Source organism: Physella acuta, unplaced genomic scaffold, assembly GCF_028476545.2.
Source record: "Physella acuta isolate Inbredline_101_S28 unplaced genomic scaffold, ASM2847654v3 ptg000204l, whole genome shotgun sequence".
In the NCBI taxonomy this organism is placed as follows: Eukaryota; Metazoa; Mollusca; class Gastropoda; family Physidae; genus Physella; species Physella acuta.
The window spans coordinates 1,622,524-1,645,719 of NW_026731723.1; the positions used below are offsets into that span (position 1 = coordinate 1,622,524).

General features: G+C 43.6%; 1 long non-coding RNA gene across 1 annotated transcript in view; it reads left to right on the forward strand.

Moving 5' to 3' along the window:
- Positions 1 to 19,916, forward strand: part of LOC131937240 (uncharacterized) — a 63,479-nt gene extending 43,563 nt beyond the window's left edge. The window contains exon 3 of the long non-coding RNA XR_009386178.1: positions 19,847 to 19,916. This is a non-coding gene — a long non-coding RNA (uncharacterized LOC131937240). The remainder of the gene's footprint in view (positions 1 to 19,846) is intronic.
- Positions 19,917 to 23,196: the final 3,280 nt, after the last annotated feature.

Below are 23,196 nucleotides of genomic sequence, written 5' to 3' on the forward strand. Positions count from 1 at the left end.
CCTCCACTTAGACCCGAACCCCCCACTTAGACCCTCCACTTAGACCCGAACCCTCCACTTAGACCCGAACCCTCCACTTAGACCCGAACCCTCCACTTAGACCTGAACCCTCCACTTAGACCCTCCACATAGACCCGAACCCTCCACTTAGACCCGAACCCTCCACTTAGACCCGAACCCTCCACTTAGACCCGAACCCTTCACTTAGACCCGAACCCTCCACTTAGACCCGAACCCTCCACTTAGACCCGAACCCTCCACTTAGACCCGAACCCTCCACTTAGACCCGAACCCTCCACTTAGACCCGAACCCTCCACTTAGACCCGAACCCCCCACTTAGACCCGAACCCTCCACTTAGACCCGAACCCTCCACTTAGACCCGAACCCTCCACTTAGACCCTCCACTTAGACCCGAACCCTTCACTTAGACCCGAACCCTACACTTAGACCCTCCACTTAGACCCGAACCCTCCATTTAGACCCGAACCCTCCACTTAGACCCGAACCCTCCACTTAGACCTGAACCCTCCACTTAGACCCGAACCCTCCACTTAGACCCTCCAGTTAGACCCGAACCCTCCATTTAGACCCAAACCCTCCACTTAGACCCGAACCCTCCACTTAGACCTGAACCCTCCACTTAGACCCGAACCCTCCACTTAGACCTGAACCCTCCACTTAGACCTGAACCCTCCACTTAGACCCGAACCCTCCACTTAGACCCGAACTCTCCACTTAGACCCGAACCCTCCACTTAGACCCGAACCCTCCACTTAGACCTGAACCCTCCACTTAGACCCGAACCCTACACTTAGACCCTCCACTTAGACCTGAACCCTCCACTTAGACCTGAACCCTCCACTTAGACCCGAACCCTACACTTAGACCCTCCACTTAGACCCGAACCCTCCATTTAGACCCGAACCCTCCACTTAGACCCGAACCCTCCACTTAGACCCGAACCCTCCACTTAGACCCGAACCCTCCACTTAGACCCGAACCCTCCACTTAGACCTGAACCCTCCACTTAGACCTGAACCCTCCACTTAGACCCGAACCCTCCACTTAGACCCGAACCCTCCACTTAGACCCGAACCCTCCACTTAGACCCGAACCCTCCACATAGACCCGAACCCTCCACTTAGACCCGAACCCTCCACTTAGACCCGAACCCTCCACTTAGACCCGAACCCTCCACTTAGACCCGAACCCTCCACTTAGACCCGAACCCTCCATTTAGACCCGAACCCTCCACTTAGACCCGAACCCTCCACTTAGACCCTCCACTTAGACCCGAACCCTCCACTTAGACCCGAACCCTCCACTTAGACCCGAACCCTCCACTTAGACCCGAACCCTCCATTTAGACCCGAACCCTCCACTTAGACCCGAACCCTCCACTTAGACCCGAACCCTCCACTTAGACCCGAACCCTCCACTTAGACCTGAACCCTCCATTTAGACCCGAACCCTCCACTTAGACCCGAACCCTCCACTTAGACCTGAACTCTCCACTTAGACCTGAACCAGAGGCGTACCCAGGTTTTCGGTGTAGGGGGAGCGAAAATAGCAAAAAAAGGCGCCGAATTTGTAATATCTTCTATATAAGTATATATATATATATATATATATATATATATATATATATATATATATATATATATATATATATATATATATCACTACAACCAAAAACAATGAACGCAGCATAATCTGTTTCGTAATCCTTGTAAAAAAACTACATTATAATTCCTGGGACTAGCGAAAAGGGGAAATAATCAATATCTTAATATAAATATGTATATTCTACACATTTTATCTATATATATAATTCTCTTCTGGGAGCCTTTAGAAAACAAGCTGCAGGCGCCTCCTTGCAGTCCCCTCTCTTTCTCTCTATCACTATCACTACCACCCCCACCCCACCCCCACATTGTCTGGTGAGCTGTGGTCACGCTAAATGTTTACAAAGCTAAATGTTTACAAATCGTAGAACAGTATAGCAGGGTTTCTATTAGGGGCAGATAATTAAGTTCGATTTTAAACTTACAGGAGGTAACTAAGAAATAACTAAGAGGAGGCTGCTTTCACGGGGGGGGGGGTGTAGGGTCGGGGTTAGGGGAAAGGGGGGGGGGGGGGGTTAGTGTTTTAAAGCAAATATTTTCAGTGGCAGCATTGGTACTGTCGAATTCACATATTATGAATTACTGAAAAGTAGAAAATAAAACAACTAAATAGCGGCGTATAATACGCTGCGGGTCGGCTCGTTATAAATATCGAAACAAATCAATAATTACTTATGAATCTAATAAAATAGCTAAACACTATTTGCTTTACAAAAGTGTTTTGTCTACAATCAGATCTAAATATATTGTCATCATAAATGCTAAAATATTACAGCATAATGAAAGTTTTTTAAATCAGAGTTGGTATAAAAACTAGCTTTACAAAGTAAAAGTAAAACATTCGGAATAATAGTCTACATACAACTAAAATGTTGGTCTTCCATTACATATCATTCACTTTTTAATTAGCTACTGACTTTATGTGTTCTTTAAAGATAATTTTTTAACATTATGAGAAGATATGGGTTAGATCACTGCTCACACACCTTTTACTGGTAATTGCAAAAACAATATTCACAGAGATTTACGTTTCAATAGCTATGATTCTGGCGGCATGGTACTTTGGTACATCATTACGCGTTCCAAATGTACTTATCAGATCAGTTCGGGGCGGGTTGGGAGGAGGGGTTCTACTTCATTCACCACTGTCCGGTCACTTTAGGTCAATTATCCAATCCAGCGTATACCAAGGTGTGACATTAATGTCGCTCTACACAATTGTGATGGTGAGGTGGGTGTGGATAACCAACTCAGAGTGAACATAGCGTCAGTTTTTAGATGACTGTTCTAAACATAGGGGTCATCCATAAAGGACGTCACGCTTTTTTGACGATTTTCACCTCTCCCTCCCCTCCGTCACACGTCGTCCCAAAAAGCAAGACCCCCCCCCCCCTAAAATGACGTCACACCTCAGCCTACAACCCCCCTCAAAATTGCAGTTAAATTTTTTTAAACAGCTATATTTTCTCAAAATCTTGTCTGAACTCTGTCAAAATATAGTATTTTAATCAATTGTTATTACAATTTATTAAAACAGTTTTCTAAAACGCAAAATAACGTCTAAACTTCGTTTTCTAACATTGCTTTTTTATAATGCAAAAGTGTGACGTCGCACCATCTGAACCCCCCTCCCCCTCATCACACACCGTCATAAAATTTCGGACCCCCCTACGAGTGTGACGTCATTTATGGACGACCCCATACATATTCAATTACGCATGTATACTGATTCAAAAGTAGATTTAAATAAGTAGCGGATAATTAACTGTGCGATCAGTGTAAGTTTAAATTGAGTTGTTTATATATATATATATATATATATATATATATATATATATATATATATATATATATATATATATATATATATATATATATATATATAAAATATAGCATTGTTCAAATATAATATAGATCTAGATCTAGTAAACTAAAATAATTATTAATAGAAAGTTGATACTGTTTCATTTAATTTGTAATCGTAATCAAACTGTCATAATACTACCACTTCATCGTGATGATGTCGATGACCTTGTCAAAATTTCCCCACCGCTACGCAGTTCGACCATAAGTAAATTTAAATAGAGGTGCCACATTAGTTGTATTTGTGTCTGTATTGTAATTTTAAAAAATAAATTACACGATTTAAACTGTATATATAAAGTAATTATGATTGAAGTTTTACATGTAACATTTTCTAATTCAATTATTCGTAAGCAAATACATTATACAGTTGCCTTAAACTTAACACCCCTCTTGCCAAGTGGTACTGCCTGTAGAGGTTTTTTTAAACAGTGCAATGCATCGTAATGGTTATTTTTAGGATGACAAACTGATACAGCTGCTAATACGTGTTGTAAACGTTGACTCTACTAGTCTATTACTGTTATAATTAATTGCTGCATGAAATAAATCTTGTGATTTGCTTAGAAGTGCCGACCAAAGATAAGGTTTTAACAAATATCAATGTTTAAAACTTTGAGTTTAAAAAGTTTCCAAAAAGGCGCCACTTTGCTAAAAATGGCCAGAGGGGGAGCGGCCGCTCCCCCTGCTCCACCCCTGCGTACGCTACTGACCTGAACCCTCCACTTAGAACCGAACTCTCGACATCCATTGATGACTTCAAAGCTGGAACAGGTGTAGGTTGGTGTGTGTGGTTCGCATGTGGGTATCATGTGGTTGGCGTGGTGGTATTTTACTTATGTCATATATAACATATGCATACTGTTACGAAAATAGATGCATTTTAATATTTAAAAACCCACAATAATATTGTTTAAATACTAAAAGCGATTCATCGCCTTAAAAATGAGTTGAAAAAAAAAAGTTATTGGTCTGTATTTTTCCCACGTTTTCTTTAACTTGCTTTCGCGTCTTTCCAATCAAATCTTGCGATCGAAATTTCGGGCACTTCCCAGTTAGCTAGCGCGCTGAAATTTTCAGGGAAGCTTTGTTTCCGATGACAATAGAATATTCAATTGTTATTATTACTAAATTGATCCATGGAAACATTTTATTGATCATTTTAGACCGCTATATAATTGTACAAAAAACGTGGGGGGAAAAGGGACATAACCCAGTAATTGTAATTTGATGAAAACAAGGTTCGGTACTCTCCCTCTTTTAGCTTACTGAGTAGTTGTCACGCGGTGTTTGTGTACAAACAACCAGAACGTATTAACTGGTGGCCAATATGGGGGAGACGATATGGTCGAGTGGTTGGGCACACGATTGTTAACCCACTCGACACGGGTTCAAGGCACGTGTTTTTTACGAGTTGTCTTCGTTTACCCAAAAAAAAAAAGTGAATGCGAAAAGATAAAATCGATAGCAAGATTTTAAAGCAAACAAATAGACAAAGACTAAAAAGTAGAAAATAATTATCATTAAAAAAGTTTAAAAAAACCCACGTTTTCTGATGGAACTAAAAAGTAGAAAATTAATGCTATACATCACAACAATGCAAGCGATCACTCTACAATAAGCGATGAAAAACGTTAATTATTTAACTATCAATTTTATATAGAATACTCTTGACATATCATCCCATCAGAACATCTATGTATGAACATCCCATCAGAACTGAATGGGTACCGAACGCACATCTTGACAACTTGTCTAGCACGCCAACTTCTCGGCCAAGATACCATGCGGGGTTTGAGTGAAATTGTTTCTAATTATTTGAGTGAAAATGTTTCTAATTATTTGAGTGAAGATGTTTCTAATTATTTGAGTGAAAATGTTTCTAATTATTTGAGTGAAAATGTTTCTAATTATTTGAGTGAAAATGTTTCTAATTATTTGAGTGAAAATGTTTCTAATTATTTGAGTGAAAATGTTTCTAATTATTTGAGTGAAAATGTTTCTAATTATTTGAGTGAAAATGTTTCTAATTATTTGAGTGAAAATGTTTCTAATTATTTGAGTGAAAATGTTTCTAATTATTTGAGTGAAAATGTTTCTAATTATTTGAGTGAAAATGTTTCTAATTATTTGAGTGAAAATGTTTCTAATTATTTGAGTGAAAATGTTTCTAATTATTTGAGTGAAAATGTTTCTAATTATTTGAGTGAAAATGTTTCTAATTATTTGAGTGAAAATGTTTCTAATTATTTGAGTGAAAATGTTTCTAATTATTTGAGTGAAAATGTTTCTAATTATTTGAGTGAAAATGTTTCTAATTATTTGAGTGAAAATGTTTCTAATTATTTGAGTGAAAACGTTTCTAATTATTTGAGTGAAAATGTTTCTAATTATTTGAGTGAAAATGTTTCTAATTATTTGAGTTAAGATGTTTCTAATTATTTGAGTGAAAATGTTTCTAATTATTTGAGTGAAAACGTTTCTAATTATTTGAGTGAAAATGTTTCTAATTATTTGAGTGAAAATGTTTCTAATTATTTGAGTGAAAATGTTTCTAATTATTTTACTGTCGTATTTTGAAGGGAAAATGGACACTCTTAAACAGCAAAATAAAGAAGGCTAAACATTACCTTGAATTAATTTAACTTATTCCTTTGCAAAAGTTTACTCACTCGGCATGTGCGACTGTGCTCAAGCATCTATAAATAACGTTCGTGACCTCAGATCACGTGACCCGCTTAGTCGCCCAGGCAAATAGCTATTGAATATGTTCATGTTTAATTAATGTTTAATCACAACAGAGATATCTAATTAGATTGAAATTAGATTCAAGCTTAGAGTTCAATTAAGATTGAAGTTTAGATATGTAATTAGATTGAAATTTAGCTATCTAATTAGCTTAAAGTAACATACACATAAAGTAACATCCACATAAAGTAACATACACATAAAGTAACATCCACATAAAGTAATATACACATAAAGTAACATACACATAAAGTAACATACACATAAAGTAACATACGACACCTATTTACAAAAGTTTTGTACAGATTTGATGGCACCCCGACTGACAGAAAAAAATTTGTAAAAAAAAAAAACAGAATCGAAAGCTGAGAAATCAAAAGATTAAAAATTTAAAATAAATTATCATAAATTATCATGAATTATAATAAATTATCATACGTAAATTGGAGGAGGAACGCTTAACGAGACGATTGAAATCTGGCCAGTCAAAACGATTGGTGCACATTTTAATGAAAGTCAGTTGCTCTGCTGATCATTATCTCCCGTGATTTGATTCTGTATGGGGATGTGTGTGCATCTAGTAAGGGGGGGGGAGGGGGGGGGGTCTAGACATTGGGAGGGTGGGGGGGGATCTAGACATTGGGAGGGTGGGGGGGGATCTAGACATTGGGAGGGTGGGGGGGATCTAGACATTGGGAGGGTGGGGGTGCATCTAGACATTGGGAGGGGGGGGGGATCTAGACATTGGGAGGGGGGGGATCTAGACATTGGGAGGGTGGGGGGGATCTAGACATTGGGAGGGTGGGGGGGGATCTAGACATTGGGAGGGTAGGGGGGTGCATCTAGACATTGGGAGGGTGGGGGGATCTAGACATTGGGAGGGTGGGGGTGCATCTAGACATTGGGAGGGGGGGATCTAGACATTGGGAGGGGGGATCTAGACATTGGGAGGGTGGGGGGGGGGGATCTAGACATTGGGAGGGTGGGGGGGGGGATCTAGACATTGGGAGGGTGGGGGGGGGGATCTAGACATTGGGAGGGTGGGGGGGGGATCTAGACATTGGGAGGGTGGGGGTGCATCTAGACATTGGGAGGGTGGTGGTGGGGGGGGGGGGGGGGAGAAAATTCTAGTTTTATTGTGCCTGTCGGGGCACCACATCACATGCCATCACATCCAAGATGTCGACACATCAGTGCCATCACATCCAAGATGTCAATGGTGACACAATCTTCTCACCGCTGACACTGGTCACACAAGTTCCACGGTTCCATCAAAATGTTCCCATATTTCTCACACCATTTTCTGCCCCTCCGCGTCACAAAAGTCAGGGTCACTCTGACCTTCGACCTTGACCAGGTAATTAACTAATGCGGGTGTAGTAGAGTTTTTGACTCAAGTTGATTGTGTTATGTGACGCGACATTTTCTGTTCATTTGTGTATAAGTCAATTTGTAAAAATCTTGATGTTTTGCACGATTACAAAACTTCCTCTATACTTCGTATATGAGAAGGTAAAAATGATGGGGCATAGAAATTGCTTGCCACACATCACAAATGGGCTACCGGAAGTGGTAACTATTCTACTTCCAGTTTCACGAAAGCCTATAAGCTGAGTACCAAGTAATTAGTTAGATTGAATGCAGAGGTTTTTATTCTTTTTTTAAAAAATTCCGGATAATTAGGGTAATTAGGGTTTGACTCTGTAGGAACACGACAATGTGAATACTGTTTCAGTTAGGTCAAAGACATTTCTTTATACTTATATATATATATATATATATATATATATATATATATATATATATATATATATATATATATATATATATATATATATATATATATATATATATATATATATATATATATATATATATATATATATATATATATATATATATACATATATATATATATATATATATATACATATATATATATATATATATATATATATATATATATATATATATATATATATATATATATTGTCTTAGATATTTTGTCTGAGATCATTTCTCCATGGTATCATTTGTCCTGATATATCTTGTCCTGGTATCTTTTGTCCTTGAGATAATTTGTCCTGAGATATTTTGTCTGAGATCATTTGTCATGGAACCATATATATATATATATATATATATATATATATATATATATATATATATATATATATATATATATATATATATATATATATATATATATATATATATACATATATATATATATATATATATATATATATATATATATATATATATATATATATATATATATAAAACATAAGATCCTATTTTTAGTGTTCTCAAATTTTGGGTGACCTCTGACAACGGAAGTGGTAGGCCCCTACTTTGCGCTACTCCCAGTTTCTAAAATCACGACAACAATACCGTTTCAATGAAGTGGACAAAGTTGTATACAGAGGTACAAGAATGTATTCATGTGATTCTTCTACTCTTTAAAGTTTGTATGTGAGAAGGGAAAAGTAGTGATTTATTAATTGGTATTTCGCTCTTTCTCTAATTCTCTCAAAACCTTCAGACTCCATAATATTTTGACCAACTTGTATCTTTCCCTAACCCGACGTGTCACCCCAGCCCTTATCGTTATTAAATAATATACGAGAGAGTGAAGGGGTGATGACTCACGCTTTATTCCATCACTTACAAGAAATATTTGTTTGAAAATTAAATTCCTGACAATAACGCAACGCCAAACCAAATTTTTACCATAATGTTAGATCGTTTGAAAAATATCGTTCTTACTTTATACTACTAAGACGCACGATTAAAACTAGTATCGATGCTGTAAGTAAAAAATCCTGAAGCGATACCCTTTTCAAATTCCCCTCTCTACAACGGCGTCATATTTTTTATAAAACACCATTTGGGGTCGACCTTGGATCCCATAAAACCGATATCTTTATTCTCTACAATTACCCGTTTCCTAGCAACGCTTCCATATTGTGTAAACAACAGTTCCATCAAGCACATGACGCGGTGGGAAGGGAGGGGTGGGGGAGGGGGAGATGAGCGGGAAAAAGTCACAGAAAAAAGTCACAGAAAAAAGTCACAGAAAAAAGTCACAGAAAAAAAGTCACAGAAAAAAGTCACAGAAAAAAGTCACAGAAAAAAAGTCACAGAAAAAAGTGACAAATGAGTATTCAGAAATATTGAGATTGACTTGCCTGTAAAACTTTGGCTGTTTATCTGGCTGCTGGTTTTAGTCATATTTTTATAACCTTTAAAATAATTTTGGTTTAAAATAAGAATCTGACTGTTATCTTTTATAGTAAGTAAGAGTGAGAGGGAAGGGAGTAGGGACAAAGGGGAGGGGGAGGGGCATAGGGGGGGGGGGAGGGGGAGGAGTAAAGGTGAGGGGGGCGTTACGCCCAGTCTGTGGACAAAAACTGTATGACTAACCCTGACCCACCCTGACCTGTTACAGACAAGAGACTCTCGATGCCCCGCCCCCACTCGAAGTCCCGCCCCCACTTGAGCGTGAGAAGGTCTCGATTATCTCCAGCCGGTTCAACCACCAGCCGGCACTTCATCCGGCATTTGCCGGCATTTACCGGCACAGATTAGTGACGATGCTCAGAATATGAAGGACCGGTGATGGCCATTAAGAAAGGCTGACGATGGCCACTGAGGGAGGGCCACTGAGGGATGGCCAACAATGGCCGCTATTTAAGACTCACCCAGACGCCAAAATGACGCGATGTATGAAAAGAAACAAACGATTTTTTGAAACCGCCCTTATCAATAGCAGCGGAGATCGATGCAGAATCCAAATATTGATTTGTGTAAACGGTGTTAGTTAAATGTTGGAGAGGATCATTCACCCTGGGTCATCAACATTGGATGGGAGGAGGGGGGGATGGGAGGAGATTGGAGGGGAGGGGAATCTTGGCCCGGGCGCGGAGTTCATCTTAGAGTCTGAAGGCATTGGCAGCCTATGTCCGCTTCTATGCCCCCTGCAGTCTATGCCCGCTTCAGTCTATGCCCGTTGTAAGACTGACGTCATATCTAAAAATATCTATTGCTCCTAATACATCCAAAAATGTAATCAGACATTTTTTTGTCTTTTAATTACCTGAATCATCTGACCTTCAGTCGGGGAGCACCGGGAGTCAAGGTCAAGGTAGAATAAGGTCAGATGCTCGAGCTATACCATTCTCGTTTAGAATCCAGTTATTGCCGGTCAATTATAACTAATTTAAAATCAGAAACAAGCCCCCCCCCCCCCGGGCCATAGGCGTGTGGTCGGGCCATTGACTGGGGTATCTTTGCGTGTGGTCGGGCCATTGACTGGGGTATCTGCGTGTGGTCGGGCCATTGACTGGGGTATCTTTGCGTGTGGTCGGGCCATTGACTGGGGTATCTGCGTGTGGTCGGGCCATTGACTGGGGTATCTTTGCGTGTGGTCGGGCCATTGACTGGGGTATCTTTGCGTGTGGTCGGGCCATTGACTGGGGTATCTTTGCGTGTGGTCGGGCCATTGACTGGGGTATCTTTGCGTGTGGTCGGGCCATTGACTGGGGTATCTTTGCGTGTGGTCGGGCCATTGACTGGGGTATCTTTGCGTGTGGTCGGGCCATTGACTGGGGTATCTTTGCGTGTGGTCGGGCCATTGACTGGGGTATCTTTGCGTGTGGTCGGGCCATTGACTGGGGTAGATGCCTGGCATTAATGCCACTCGACGTGAAGATCAAAGGGAGAGCACTCCATTCTCACATCACACCACTAGATGGGACACCACTAGATGGGACACCACTAGATGGGACACCACTAGATGGGACACCACTAGATGGGACACCACTAGATGGGACACCACTAGATGGGACACCACTAGATGGGACACCACTAGATGGGACACCACTAGATGGGACACCACTAGATGGGACACCACTAGATGGGACACCACTAGATGGGACACCACTAGATGGGACACCACTAGATGGGACACCACTAGATGGGACACCACTAGATGGGACACCACTAGATGGGACACCACTAGATGGGACACCACTAGATGGGACACCACTAGATGGGACACCACTAGATGGGACACCACTAGATGGGACACCACTAGATGGGACACCACTCGATGGGACACCACTCGATGGGACACCACTCGATGGGACACCACTCGATGGGACACCACTAGATGGGACACCACTAGATGGGACACCACTAGATGGGACACCACTAGATGGGACACCACTAGATGGGACACCACTAGATGGGACACAACTAGATGGGACATCACTTTATCCGGGGCCCATCTCATTCAGTGGGCCACCTTACTCTAAGGCCCATCTCATTCAGTGGGCCACCTAAGGCCCATTTCATTCAGTGGGCCACCTAAGGTCGATCTCATTCAGTGGGCCACCTAAGGCCCATTTCATTCAGTGGGCCACCTCACTCTAAGGCCCATCTCATTCAGTGGGCCACCTAAGGCCCATTTCATTCAGTGGGCCACCTAAGGCCCATCTCATTCAGTGGGCCACCTAAGGCCCATCTCATTCAGTGGGCCACCTAAGGTCGATCTCATTCAGTGGGCCACCTAAGGCCCATTTCATTCAGTGGGCCACCTAAGGTCGATCTCATTCAGTGGGCCACCTAAGGCCCATTTCATTCAGTGGGCCACCTCACTCTAAGGCCCATCTCATTCAGTGGGCCACCTAAGGCCCATTTCATTCAGTGGGCCACCTAAGGTCGATCTCATTCAGTGGGCTACCTAAGGCCCATTTCATTCAGTGGGCCACCTTAGGCCCATTTCATTCAGTGGGCCACCTTAGGCCCATTTCATTCAGTGGGCCACCTCACTCTAAGGCCGATCTCTCATCGGACCACCTAAGGCCGATATTGTGCCAAACTTTGGCCGACGACCCAAATTTTCTTTCTCAACTGACATCATGACGTCATCTGCCATTGGCCTCAACGATCTCTTTCCCTCCCACCTCACCCCACTCCCTCCCCCGCTCTCTGTCCCCTCCCACCCCACCCCACTCCCTCCCCCGCTCTCTGTCCCCTCCCACCTCACCCCACTGCCTCCCCCGCTCTCTGTCCCCTCCCACCCCACCCCACTCCCTCCCCCGCTCTCTGTCCCCTCCCACCTCACCCCACTGCCTCCCCCGCTCTCTGTCCCCTCCCACCCCACCCCACTGCCTCCCCCGCTCTCTGTCCCCTCCCACCCCACCCCACTGCCTCCCCCACTCCCTATCGACCCCCCCCCCGCTCATATAGATTGTGTGTAACCCCTTGTTTACTCTGCCTCTCCAATAATTGAAATTGATTTTTGATTCTCCTTTCAGTGGTCGAACCAAGTCAGTTGTTTTACAAGGGGGGGATCACTAGTAGGGGGGGTCTATGGTAGTGGGGGTCTATGGTAGTGGGTGGGTCAATGGTAGGGGAGGGGTCACTGGTAGGGGGGTCTATGGTAGTGGGGGAGTCAATGGTAGAGGTGGGGTCAATGGTAGAGGAGGGGTCACTGGTAGAGGGGTCTATGGTAGAGGGGTCTATGGTAGAGGGGGGGGGTCTATGGTAGAGGGTGGGTCAATGGTAGAGGAGGGGGCCAATGGTAGAGGGGGGATCACTGGTAGGCGGGGGTCTATGGTAGAGGGGGTCTATGGTAGTGGGGGAGTCAATGGTAGAGGAGGGTCAATTAAGCTCAGCTTCAGGCACCAGCTAGTGAGCTAAACTTTGAGCTCATCAGCTAGCCCTCTATAAACGTGAAACATTGAATATCTTCTGGTGGTCTTGTGCTGGAGACGTTGACTAGGCACGGGCTTTTAAGGGATGCATCGCAATTTGTAAGTCTCGAACCATTACTCGACCCGGCTAAAGACCACAAAGGGTTAAGTAGTTTTACAAACTAATCCTCTTCGCGTGAGAGGAATCCAATAAATCGCTTAAAAGCATGGATTATCTGCCGTGGGTCCTCCCTACGGTGTAATGGTTACCAATGGCCCAGTGTGTCAGGTGGTGACCAACGGCCCAGTGTGTCAGGTGGTGACCAACGGCCCAATGTGTCAGGTGGTGACCAACGGCCCAGTGTGTCAGGTGGTGACCAAAGGCCCAGTGTGTCAGGTGGTGACCAACGGCCCAGTGTGTCAGGTGGTGACCAAAGGCCCAGTGTGTCAGGTGGTGACCAACGGCCCAGTGTGTCAGGTGGTGACCAAAGGCCCAGTGTGTCAGGTGGTGACCAACGGCCCAGTGTGTCAGGTGGTGACCAAAGGCCCAGTGTGTCAGGTGGTGACCAACGGCCCAGTGTGTCAGGTGGTGACCAAAGGCCCAGTGTGTCAGGTGGTGACCAACGGCCCAGTGTGTCAGGTGGTGACCAACGGCCCAGTGTGTCAGGTGGTGACCAAAGGCCCAGTGTGTCAGGTGGTGACCAAAGGCCCAGTGTGTCAGGTGCTGACCAACGGCCCAGTGTGTCAAGTGGTGACCAACGGCCCAGTGTGTCAGGTGGTGACCAATGGCCCAGTGTGTCAGGTGGTGACCAATGGCCCAGTGTGTCAAGTTGTGACCAACGGCCCAGTGTGTCAGGTGGTGACCAATGGCCTAGTGTGTCAGGTGGTGACCAATGGCCCAGTGTGTCAGGTGGTGACCAACGGCCCAGTGTGTCAAGTGGTGACCAACGGCCCAGTGTGTCAGGTGGTGACCAATGGCCCAGTGTGTCAGGTGGTGACCAAAGGCCCAGTGTGTCAGGTGGTGACCAACGGCCCAGTGTGTCAAGTGGTGACCAACGGCCCAGTGTGTCAGGTGGTGACCAACGGCCCAATGTGTCAGGCTGAACCTTCTCCTAATGACAGGGCAATACTTCGCTTTGTGACATCATGACATCGTGACATTTGACACAGTCGCCTGATTCTGATGTCAGCGAACGTCATCACAACCTAATTACAGATGTTATTTACATATGTAAGCCAGGGACGAACTTAAGATTCTATTTTTAAACCGAACATTGAAAGCCTAGCGGTTTATTTGTATAAAAAGTTTGCTAATGAAAGCTGAAAGTAATTAAAAACGAAAGCATTTCGCAAGAGCCAGTTTGATATTTCAAAATGCTGTCTGGAGTTCAAATATACTGTTGCCTGGCGGAATGAATTCAAATCTATAGGGTGCCGGTGCAGTAGACGAATCAAGTCCCTGCTACATTCACAATCCCTGCCTCAATCACAATCCCTGCCTCAATCCAACACCATCCGCCACCAACATCTAACCAACACCATCCGCCACCAACATCTAACCAACAACATCTAACCACCAACATCTAACAAACACCATCCGCCACCAACATCTAACCAACACCATCTAACCACCAACATCTAACCAACACCATCTAACCACCAACATCTAACCAACACCATCTAACCACCAACATCTAACCAACACCATCTAACCAACAACATCTAACCACCAACATCTAACCAACAACATCTAACCAACAACATCTAACCAACAACATCTAACCAACAACATCTAACCACCAACATCTAACAAACACCATCTAACCACCAACATCTAACCAACACCATCTAACCAACACCATCTAACCACCAACATCTAACCAACACCATCTAACCACCAACATCTAACCAACACCATCTAACCACCAACATCTAACCAACACCATCTAACCAACAACATCTAACCACCAACATCTAACCAACAACATCTAACCAACAACATCTAACCAACAACATCTAACCAACAACATCTAACCACCAACATCTAACAAACACCATCTAACCAACACCTTCCAGTCCTATTATTTTATGAAATGCGCTTCTATGGATTCCACCAAACTAAATTCGAGTCGTTGCATGTAGAATCGATACCTATTTCTTTGGAACGCACGATTACGTAAGACTCGATTATAGAGTATTTAAAACGGTTTTAAGCTGATTACCCGCCTATTAAAATGAGATGTATCGAATCGTTTTAAAATGAGATGTATCGCATCGCATTTAATTCAGTAGTATTTTATCGCATTAAAGTGTGATGTATCGAATCGTTTTAAAATGAGATGTATCGTATCGCATTCGATTCTGACAAGTCATTAAAATCTTCGATCCTGGCCTGAGACAATAGCTCGGCTAAAGTTTCCGTGGTCATGTGAGCACAAGTTTAGCTGGACCTCTAAAGTTTGACCTCCAAAGTTTGACCTCCAAAGTTTGACCTTCAAAGTTTGACCTCCAAAGTTTGACCTTCAAAGTTTGACCTTCAAAGTTTGACCTTCAAAGTTTGACCTCCAAAGTTTGACCTCCAAAGTTTGACCTTCAAAGTTTGACCTCCAAAGTTTGACCTTCAAAGTTTGACCTAATTTCATCATGCCAGACCTTGGCATACGAGAGGTGCTGGGAGACGATTGGTTCAAAAACTGACACCATTAATTTAGCTGTCATGCTGTCATTGTGCCAGATTATTGTAGCGTTTCTTTTTCAGATCGGCAATAGGCAAACGGAGAAAATTTGATTTCCCCTCGTTAATTATATGTCTCATTTATTATACGTCTCATTTTTTTAAAGTCTCATTTATTTTGTCACATTTATTATACGTCTCATTTATTATACGTCTCATTTATTATACATCACATTTATTATACGTCTCATTTATTATACGTCTCATTTTTTTAAAGTCTCATTTATTTTGTCACATTTATTATACGTCTCATTTATTATACGTCTCATTTATTATACATCACATTTATTATACGTCACATTTATTATACGTCACATTTATTATACGTCTCATTTTTTTAAAGTCTCATTTATTTTGTTACATTTATTATACGTCTCATTTATTATACGTCTCATTTATTATACGTCTGATTTATTATACGTCTGATGTATTTTAAAGTCTGATTGATCATACGTCTGATTGTATCAGAATGTGGGTTATGGGAAACCCTGGCAATACATGAAGCCACCTAGGGCCCGGCTGTAGGAAGAAAACTGTGTCGCTCAGTAAGCAGAGGAGTCATTGGTTGAGTCTTGTATGATATTTGTCGAGTATGTAGGAGTCGTGACATATGTCGAGTGTGTAGGAGTCTTGTATGACATATGTCAAGAGTGTAAGAGTCTTGTATGACATATGTCAAGAGTGTAAGAGTCTTGTATGACATATGTCAAGAGTGTAAGAGTCTTGTATGACATATGTCAAGAGTGTAAGAGTCTTGTATGACGTATGTCAAGAGTGTAAAAGTCTTGAATGACATATGTCAAGAGTGTAAGAGTCTTGTATGACGTATGTCAAGAGTGTAAAAGTCTTGAATGACAAATGTCGAGTCTGATTTAATCTTCTCTGGCCTTTGACCCACCAATACCCCCCCCCCCCTCCCAGATCTCTGCCAGACCCTCATAAAAAGGAAAACTCCCAGACGTCAAACGGCTAAAATCAGGGCAGGGTTAGGTGGGGGGGGGGTGGAGGGTTGGAGGGGTCCTAGAGTTCAACCACACCCCCTCTGACACTTTGGTCCAACATCTTAATGATGTCTTCACGTGTGGGTTGTGGGCCCGGGAAAATTCAAGAAAATTAGAAGAAAGTTCAATTTAAAAATAAAAATTTAAAAGCAAAAACGCCGAATAGCTCGAAGAAAAACGCCGACAAACTACCGGAGTATACGAAACATAAACAATGTGAACAAACACATGTTAACAAATCATCAAAAAATTATCTACATTTTAAAATTAAAAACTGATTGAAAACATTTCTCCAGATGATGCCAAGTTTACACATGAGAAAAAACGTCAGAACGTTGGTAGACAGGAGACAAGAACATTGAGTCTCAGATTTAGTGAGACGTCAGAACATCGAGTCTCAGATTTAGTGAGACGTCAGAACATCGAGTGTCAGATTTAGTGAGACGTCAGAACATCGAGTCTCAGATTTAGTGAGACGTCAGAACGTTGAGTCTCAGATTTAGTGAGACGTCAGAACATCGAGTCTCAGATTTAGTGAGACGTCAGAACGTTGAGTCTCAGATTTAGTGAGACGTCAGAACATCGAGTCTCAGATTTAGTGAGACGTCAGAACATCGAGTCTCAGATTTAGTGAGACGTCAGAACATCGAGTCTCAAATTTAGTGAGACGTCAGAACATTGAGTCTCAGATTTAGTGAGAAAACTTTTTCCACACCCTTCAGGTATCTGGACAAGATAATACGATCAAACTTTTACGTCGGCGCTTTTTTTTTTAATTCAATTTATAGAGAACATTATCCTACAAGCCGGTCGTTAGCCGGACACAATAACACACATACAAACATACAAACATATATATATATATATATATATATATATATATATATATATATATATATATATATATATATCCCTCTCTCTCTCTCTCTCTCTCTCTATATATATATATATATATATATATATATATATATATATATATATATATATATATAATATATATATATAAGTGTCGTGTTGTATGTAACCATGTGGCATAAGGACGTATACCTACAATGTAGACCTGACATCCACGAGCGAGGGTGAGGCTGTTGTCGTCTGCTGATGTTCTCAGCCAGCCCGTGGTATCGAGGAGGTGGCGAGTGGTCCTCACAACAAGAGAGTAGATATCAATGGGGAGGGGGGAGGGAGGGGGAGACTAATGGCACGGGAAATGGAATCTTCTGGATCTGGTCATGTCGTGTTGGCAACACGAACGTTAATTACTGGCGTGTAGGGTGAGGGGAGGCTGTGATTGAAAGGGGTGGGTATGGGGGTGGTGATTGTGGTGGTAGTGGGGGAGGGGTGGGAGGGGTGGGAGGCAGATTTAACTCATTGGGGGGGGGGGGGGGGTTGGGAGGTACTATGGATGCAACTAATGCAGCTACTTTTGTGTGTGATTGCACTGCCTCAACATTAAAACATTTGAATTTTGTGAAGAACGGTTTGAATTAGCTCCCTTGTGAGTTGTTTGAGTTAGCCCAATGACATCTAAACACTCACTAATGACTTCTCTAAACTCTCACCAAATGACATGCCTAAACTCACCAAATGACATCTCTAAATACACAGCGAACCCGCCTATAACACCGTGTAACTCAGCATCCTTGATAATTTTCCGCGGTACGGGGGGGGGGGGGGGTTAATCACCGAACAAGGAGAGGGGGGGGGGGGGGTTAATCACCGAACAAGGAGAGGAAATGGGGGGGGGGGAGGCTTTCCTACAGTGTTTGTGACATCTAGTTTTGTTTTATCTTACACCTCTGTCATCTGACGTCACTAACAGTGTGACGTCATTTCCGTTCGTCTTAGGTCAAATGGCAAGTCTTACCTCTCCTAATACGGCAAGTCTTACCTCCCCTAATACGGCAAGTCTTACCTCCCCTAATACGGCAAGTCTTACCTCCCCTAATACGCCAAGTCTTACCTCTCCTAATACGGCAAGTCTTACCTCTCCTAATACGGCAAGTCTTACCTCCCCTAATACGGCAAGTCTTACCTCCCCTAATACGCCAAGTCTTACCTCTCCTAATACGGCAAGTCTTACCTCTCCTAATACGGCAAGTCTTACCTCCCCTAATACGGCAAGTCTTACCTCCCCTAATACGCCAAGTCTTACCTCTCCTAATACGGCAAGTCTTACCTCCCCATATACGGCAAGTCTTACCTCTCCTAATACGCCAAGTCTTACCTCCCCTAATACGGCAAGTCTTACCTCTCCTAATACGGCAAGTCTTACCTCCCCTAATACGGCAAGTCTTACCTCCCCTAATACGGCAAGTCTTACCTCCCCTAATACGGCAAGTCTTACCTCCCCTAATACGCCAAGTCTTACCTCCCCTAATACGGCAAGTCTTACCTCCCCTAATACGCCAAGTCTTACCTCTCCTAATACGGCAAGTCTTACCTCTACTAATACGGCAGTTGTTCGTCTCCCAGAGAATGTCTAAGTTCTTTAGGATGAAGATAACATCCCCTTGATATATGTGGGTTATGTCCCCTTGATATATGTGTGTTATGTCCCCTTGATATATGTGTGTTATGTCCCCTTGATATATGTGTGTTATGTCCCCTTGATATATGTGGGTTATGTCCCCTTGATATATGTGGGTTATGTCCCCTTGACATATGTGGGTTATGTCGCCTTGATATCTGTAGTTAATTACAGCTAGAAACTAGACCTTTGGTTGTAATAAAAAAACGTTTTAGAATTCCCTGTCCACGACTCCCCATTACAAAAGTAAACTTTCAGTTCTCTCTCAACCTTGACGCTCCCCCTTCACCCAGGGGACACAGCCATTCTCTGTCTGGTCTGGTCTTACACGGGGAACAACCGAGCAATAACTTTCTAACCAAATTATTTCCCTTGTCGAGTCTTCAAAGACATTCAAATAAAGCCCTAGGGTGACGTCACGGGGAAAATGTCTCCTAGACTGACAGAGTTACCGCTCCTGTAGAGAGAGTTACCGCTCCTGTAGATGGGCACTTTTAAATCATCAAACTATTAGAAATGTGTTTGAAGCAATGTGTGCTGAATCAGGGTCGTGTTCACCAGCTTTAAACTTGTGTCAGCCACAGAATTTAGCTGTGTCAGCCACAGAATTTAGCTGCATCAAACATTTGTTTCTATCCACAGAATTTTCAACGGGGTGGAAAGTTTTCGATCCTGGTTCGTCGAGCTGGCCAAAAGTGTGACAGGAACAGGAATCTTCACCAGTGTAAGTATCTGATTACATCTGTAGCAGTGTAATAATTAGCTTATATCTCTGTTATTACAAAACATATGCCAGAAAATTTGTTTTATAAAACATTTCTAATAATCTAGTCGTTTGACCTTTTGACGTCACACAAGCATAATCTCGACAACAAAATGCTAAGGTGTCACAAATTTATGGTCCGTTAGTTGATGGTGTGGTCCGCTAATTGATGATGTGGTCCGCTAATTGATGGTGTGGTCCGCTAATTGATGGTGTGGTCCGCTAATTGATGATGTGGTCCGCTAATTGGTGGTGTGGTCCGCTAATTGATGGTGTGGTCCGCTAATTGATGGTGTGGTCCGCTAATTGATGATGTGGTCCGCTAATTGATGATGTGGTCCGCTAATTGATGATGTGGTCCGCTAATTGATGATGTGGTCCGCTAATTGATGGTGTGGTCCGCTAATTGATGATGTGGTCCGCTAATTGATGATGTGGTCCGCTAATTGATGATGTGGTCCCCTAATTGATGGTGTGGTCCGCTAATTGATGATGTGGTCCGCTTATTGATGATGTGGTCCGCTAATTGATGATGTGGTCCGCTAATTGATGGTGTGGTCCGCTAATTGATGATGTGGTCCGCTAATTGATGATGTGGTCCGCTAGTTGATGGAGTGGTCCGCTAATTGATGATGTGGTCCGCTAATTGATGATGTGGTCCGCTAATTGATGATGTGGTCCGCTAATTGATGGTGTGGTCCGCTAATTGATGATGTGGTCCGCTAATTGATGATGTGGTCCGCCAATTGATGATGTGGTCCGCTAATTGATGGTGTGGTCCCTGTGAAGCCCACACTGCAGAAAAAAAAATATCATCAGCTGATTGAAGCCAACGCCCTCACGAGACTTCCGGTTTTTGAGTGGTCCTCTGGGTAATCTGTTTGATAGTGGCAGTGTGTGTGTTTGTGTGGGTGTCAGTGTGTGTGTTTGTGTGGGTGGGGGCGAGGGGTGTCGGTGCTCTCTCGTGGACATGCAGGCTGGGTGGGGGGAGGAAGTTTGGGGAGATCGACACGACGAAATATTCACGTTTGTTTTAGATGAACTAAAGTCGATTACATTTTGTTACAAGATTCAACTGTAATCGAATACATATTAGTAGAAACATTTACTCATTGGAAAATATTATGTAATCAATTCCATATTAGGGACTCGATTTTTGTGAAACTAACCCTCATCCACTCCACCTCAGCCCGCCCCACAACCGCCCAAATCAACATACCCATAATTTTCACTTCAATATGTACACACCTCCACTCTACACACCTCCACTCTACACACCTCCACTCTACACACCTCCACTCTACACACCGCTACACACCTCCACTCTACACACCTCCACTCTACACACCTCCACTCTACACACCTCCACTCTACACACCTCCACTCTACACACCTCCACTCTACACACCTCCACTCTACACACCTCCACTCTACACACCGCCACTCTACACACCTACACACCTCCATTCTACACACCTCCACTCTACCCACCTCCACTCTACACACCTCCACTCTACACACCTACACACCTTCACTCTACACACCTAAACTCTACACACCTCCACTCTACACACCTCCACTCTACACACCTCCACTCTACACACCTACACACCTTCACTCTACACACCTCCACTCTACACACCTCCACTCTACACACCTCCACTCTACACACCTCCACTCTACACACCTCCACTCTACACACCTACACACCTTCACTCTACACACCTCCACTCTACACACCTCCACTCTACACACCTCCACTCTACACACCTCCACTCTACACACCTCCACTCTACACACCTCCACTCTACACACCTCTACTCTACACATCTCCACTCTACACACCTCCACTCTACACACCTCCACTCTACACACCTCCACTCTACACACCTCCACTCTACACACCTCCACTCTACACACCTCCACTCTACACACCTCCACTCTACACACCTCCACTCTACACTCCTCCACTCTACACACCGCTACACACCTCCACTCTACACACCTCCACTCTACACACCTCCACTCTACACACCTCCACTCTACACACCTCCACTCTACACACCGCTACACACCTCCACTCTACACACCTCCACTCTACACACCTCTACTCTACACACCGCTACACACCTCCACTCTACACACCTCCACTCTACACACCTCCACTCTGCACACCTCCACTCTACACACCTCCACTCTGCACACCTCCACTCTACACACCTCCACTCTACACACCTCCACTCTACACACCTCCACTCTACACACCTCCACTCTACACACCTCCACTCTACACACCTCCACTCTACACACCTCCACTCTACACACCTCCACTCTACACACCTCCACTCTACACACCTACACACCTCCACTCTACACACCTCCAATCTACACACCTCCACTCTACACACCTCCACTCTACACACCTCCACTCTACACACCTCCACTCTACACACCTCCACTCTACACACCTCCACTCTACACACCTCTACACACCTCCATTCTACACACCTTCACTCTACACACCTCCACTCTACACACCGCTACACACCTCCACTCTACACACCTCTACACACCTCCACTCTACACACCTCCACTCTACACACCTCCACTCTACACACCTGTACTCTACACACCTCCACTCTACACACCTCCACTCTACACACCTCCACTCTACACGCCTCTACACACCTCCACTCTACACACCTCCACTCTACACACCTCTACACATCTCCACTCTACACACCTCCACTCTACACACCTCCACTCTACACACCTCCACTCTACACACCTCCACTCTACACACCTCCACTCTACACACCTCCACTCTACACACCTCCACTCTACACACCTCCACTCTACACACCTCTACTCTACACACCTCCACTCTACACACCTCCACTCTACACACCTCTACTCTACACACCTCCACTCTACACACCTCCACTCTACACACCTCCACTCTACACAGCTCCACTCTACACACCTACACACCTCCACTCTACACACCTACACACCTTCACTCTACACACCTCTACTCTACATACCGACACACCTCCACTCTACACACCTCCACTCTACACACCTCCACTCTACACACCTACACACCTCCACTCTACACACCTCCACTCTACACACCTCTACACACCTCCACTCTACACACCTTCACTCTACACACCTCTACTCTACACACCGCTACACACCTCCACTCTACACACCTCCACTCTACACA